Raw genomic sequence first — 5,000 nt, 5'->3', positions numbered from 1 at the left:
TCCTTTTTTTTTGTTCTTCCCCTCTTTCACTGGATGGATACAACTGGATGTGTAGGCAGAAGAAGACTGAACTGGATGTGTATGAGGAAGAGGAAGGATGATGACGAAGAATGGACTGCATGGACATAAAGCGAAACCATGAAAGAAAGCTTACAGTAGAGATGTTACTGTAATAGCTAGTTGGGCCGTCTTGGCTGGCTCGATCAATGGCGGTTGTTGACCAGGTGCTCAATGAGAGAAGCTGCAACTGGCAAAAAACACAGTGCCTGGTCGGGAGAGAGTGTCACGTCACCGCGGGCCTTAACCGGGGCGGCCATTTTGTTGACTCGTTCAACGGTGGTTCTTGACCATTCACTGCGACTGGCAAAACGGATGGATGGCCTGGCCTTGAGAAAGCATCACTGCAAGTCTTAACCACGGTGGACAGTTTGGCTCTGATTTTTTCTTTCCACGCTGTGGCTTGCCTGGTTGCTGGTGCCCAGGTACACAATGATGAAAGTTGCAACTGGACGACATGGTATTGAGTGGGCATTGGATTGGATGTCAAAACAACAGGCAAAAATGGATTGGCCTGGTCTGGATTGATGTGATGAGAAGAAGAGAGAATGTTAAGCTATGGGTCAACTTAGGTGTATGTGTGCATATCTTGTAAAGATAGTTTTTAATATAGAAATATGTATATGTATTGTTCCACATTAGCAGTGGTAAGCTATACCATTATAGTATTTGTGTGTGTGTGTGTGTGTGTGTGTGTGTGTGTGTGTGTGTGTGTGTGTGTGTGTGTGTGTGTGTGTGTGTGTGTGTGTGTGTGTGTGTGTGTGTGTGTGTGTGTGTGTGTGTGTGTGCGTCTGCGTGTGCGTCTGCGTGTTTGCGTCTGCTTGTTTGTGTGTGCGTACAAGCGTGTGTGTATGTCTATGTGCGTGCGCGCATGCTTGCATGCATGCACATCTTTTGTTGTGTGCTTTGCGTGCCTGTGTGCTTGAGGAAAGATTACGCTCAGAGTGTGACAAAAATAACGACAGGGCCCCGTTGATCAGAGGTGCGAGTTCCTTTCTTGTTTCTCTGTTGTGCCACCGTCATCTCAGCTACAGTATAGTGGGGGTGGGGCATGATCTCAGCTATTGTAGAGACAGACGGGTGAGAAGGAAGGAGAAGGAGAAAGAGACACTCAACCCTCAGACACACACACAGGCCTCGAGAACACCTAACACCGCAAGTGCCATACCAAAAACTTTTTTTTCCCCATTCAGTGTTATTCATCAACACAAAGGCATCCATCTTCACTTGGAGGCATACTGATTCTACTGAAGTGCTTTACCAGATCCTTTTTTTCAATAAGCTTTTTAGCTACTGTACGCAACATGCAGGCGGCAGTCTTCACTTTAATGCAAGTGCCAAACTTTTTTTTCTGTCGGCTTTCTTTTCCTTTAAAAAGATGGGTTTCTTATTATATAAACAGAGTGTGTTCTATAACAATGCAAGATTCTAAAATTCCAAAATGTTCTGTATTGTATTGCGCTCAGAATTCTATAGAACTTTCACTGTCCAAACATTCCAGTCACAGGGGTGTGACAGCACACCTTTGAAGATTAACATACATGGAGACAGCTATCTTCACCTTAAGAAACACTGATTCCGCATAAGTGCCATCCCAAATTCTTTTTTCAGGCATAGCAAAATAATCTTTACTTTAAAAACCATGGTGATTCAATAACATCACCATATCAGTGCCTTGTTCAGTGCCTTGTTCATGTTAATTGAACTAAGGGGAGCTACCTTCATGTTAATATGTGCTGCTTCAACATAAAGTGGCTCAAGTAAAAACTCTGAGTCGCTTTTTATTAACCCAGGAACAGTAGGGTGTCTTTACTCTAACTTCAATGCAGTTTCAACACAAGTGCCTTATTACAAGCTTTAACACAAACTAAAGTTTACATGGTTTACAAACTGCTAACCCACATAGGTGTGGTATACCACAGGAAACTTGGCAGAATACAATCACAGTACAATAATATAACCATGTCTAACTACCACATACAGTATGTATCTTTGACATAGTTTATATATATGTCAAGCAAGACCTCTGGCACATCATCATATCTGGAAATAGACATAGATAATTAGTAATCATATATTTCAAAAAGATGTGTCCCCATTCGATTTGGATGGATTTAATGGTCTGATTATGTTGACGACTGCTCTGAGGGGTGAGCACATGTGTGTGCAAAGGGATTGAGAGAGAGAGAGAGGGAGAGGGAGAGAGAGAGAGAGAGAGAAGCGTTACAATCCAAAAGACCTAAAGATAAAACACAGTGGAAGTGAACAGTTAAAGGTTGATAGTGGAAGAAATTGTGAAACGTGTCAGCTGAAGCAAGTGCACATTGGAAACAGCCTTCCCTACAGGCGCATGGTGAATGAAAGAAAGATGAATAGATGCCAAGCATGATTAGATAGTATCTTTTATCCTCGTCACCCAAAGACACTTTCCTTTTCCACTACTCCAAATGGGCAGAACTCAGACCATCCTTAGCGAGCCCTTTTTTGAGGGGGTGGGTGGTGGGTGAGAGGAATGGGTAGAGGTGTGTGTGTGTGTGTGTGTGTGTGTGTGTGTGTGTGTGTGTGTGTGTGTGTGTGTGTGTGTGTGTGTGTGTGTGTGTGTGTGTGTGTGTGTGTGTGTGTGTGTGTGTGTGTGTGTGTGTGTGTGTGTGTGTGTGTGTGTGTGTGTGTGTGTGTGTGTGTGTGTCTCGGTGTGTGTGTGTGTGTGTGTGTGTCTCGGTGTGTGTGTGTGTGTGTGTGTGTGTGTGTGTGTGTGTGTGTGTGTGTGTGTGTCATTCTTGTCTTTAGGATAAGGGGTGGGATTGAGGGATTGGAGATATGTGTGTGCGTGTGTGTGTGTGTGTGTGGGGGGGGGGGTTACACATTGTACCACCTCCTCCCTCTTCTGTTCCTCTTTTCTCCCAGACTTTGGATGCTTTTGTCTGCAGCACTGAGGTGCCCCACACTACTATTCCACCAGGATGGGGCCCTGTACATTCAGAGGAGGGGTGACGGAGGATGTGTGTGTGCGTGTGTGTGTGTGTGTGTGTGTATGTGTGTGTGAAGGGAGGTGTAAAGAGAGGTAGGGGTGTGGGGGCAACTGTGCACTAATCTCCAAATGCCACTGACAAACCCCCCCAACCCCTCCTCCAATATCGCCCAGATGGTCCACATGTTCTGTGTGTGTGTGCGTGTGTGTGTGCGTGTCTGTGTGTGTGTGTCTGTGGTCTGTGTGTGCGTCTCCCTCACTAGTCTGTATGTTCTATAGGTCTATGAGATTTGCGATGCGTTCATGAATATACATTATAACACCCCCCCCCCCCGTATCTCTCTCTCTCTCTCTCTCTCTCTCTGTCTCTCTGTCTCTTACACTCATCCAGATTTGAACTCAAGCACACTCCACACTCTTTAAGCAATGTCGCTGGCGTATTCCATCTGCCCAATGGCAGTGTGTCTGTAACGTTACAGTTCATGACATTACCCTAGAATTAGCTAGTGTGTTGTATCCAAAGCGAACGGCCATAGTGTGTGCGACTGGATGATCATATAGTTTGCGACCGACGTGTAATCTACACAGAGATGGATGTATCTGCCTGTGGCACAGCCATTGGTCGAACAACGGCACAGCAGTAGGAACACACACACGCACGCACGCACACACACACACACACACAGTTCTCCCTATCAGTGTACCTTCAAGTGCTGTACAGTACCTCACACCCTCCCTCTCTCTCTCTCTCTCCCTCTCTCTCTCTCTCTCTCTCTCTCTCTCTCTCTCTCTCTCTCTCTCTCTCTCTCTCTCTCTCTCTCTCTCTCTCCCCTCTTTTGTTCTTGAATAACACTTGAGTCCTAGAAGGATATTGGGGGGGTATTATGGTTTTTCCTTAAGAATGCGGTCGTTGAGATGTGAGCACCTGGAATGCGCCTTCAATGCTAAACTAAGCTGCCCTCGCCTCACCTGCTTCTAGTGGCGGATCTCAGCTGAACTAAACTGCCGTGACTTAACAGGGAGCCGTATGTTTTTATTAGATTATAGAGACTTAAGGCACTTACACACACATACACACTCTCATTGCACGCACACATACACATGCGTGCATGCACACACACGCGCACACACATACTTTTCTGCACACACACACACTTTTATGTGTCTCTCTTGCACACTCGCATACACACAGACACACGCACGTACGCACACACACACTGCACAGACCCAGAAATACTTTCCACTGTAGGTCGTTATATTCTCGCTTTCTGTAAAGACATTTTCCGTCATGAAAGAAAAAAAAAGTTGATAGCCCTTGGTAAAAGGCGTTTGTATTTCAGATGTAAATACTAGCACTATCCTCAAGTATAGAGGACAACAGAGAAGGAGAGGAAAAGTATTGGTGCCAATTTTTTTTGTAACTTTTCGTGGTTTTTTTTTTTTGCTTTAGCCATAACATATGATGTTTACATGGTTTTATTAGTTTTTGAGGGGTGGGGTGGGGGGGGGGGGGGGGGTTGACTGCATGAGCTGTTTGTACCATATTACACTGCTTTGTACTTGATTACCAATTTTTTGTACTTGATTGTGTGTCCGTGTCGACTGTTACAGTATTACATTAAAGGTATGAACTGAATTCTAACATGTCTGGTGTGGTGTGAGTAAGATAGGTGTCATACCATGTAGCGTATACTGATCAGGGGGAAAGTTTGAACCCACCCCCCGTGATGCACTGCATGCACACTGGAAAAAGAAAGGAAAAACAAATAAAACACAAAACAAGTTGGAATATCACACATCACAGAGTTTAGCACCAACTGAGGTCACTGGAGACCTAGGTATAGCGCAACAAAATCACACACACACACACACACACACACACACACACACACACACACACACACACACACACACACACACACACACACATACAAACACACACGAAGAAGAAGAAGAAGAAGAAAAAACGAATGTG

The 5,000-nt window shown here is 44.9% G+C and overlaps 1 protein-coding gene across 1 annotated transcript in view; it reads left to right on the top strand.

The window, feature by feature from the left end:
• Positions 1-2,620, top strand: part of arhgef40 (Rho guanine nucleotide exchange factor (GEF) 40) — an 87,557-nt gene extending 84,937 nt beyond the window's left edge. Inside the window, exon 31 of the mRNA XM_063186522.1 lies at positions 1-2,620. This exon is cut by the window's left edge and continues 67 nt beyond it. The gene's annotated coding sequence lies outside the window, so the exon portion shown is untranslated.
• Positions 2,621-5,000: the final 2,380 nt, after the last annotated feature.

The sequence above is a fragment of the Engraulis encrasicolus genome, chromosome 21, assembly GCF_034702125.1.
Source record: "Engraulis encrasicolus isolate BLACKSEA-1 chromosome 21, IST_EnEncr_1.0, whole genome shotgun sequence".
Lineage (NCBI taxonomy): Eukaryota > Metazoa > Chordata > Actinopteri > Clupeiformes > Engraulidae > Engraulis > Engraulis encrasicolus.
Note: the sequence above shows the minus strand (reverse complement) of the source record. Positions and strands in the feature narration are given on the sequence as shown.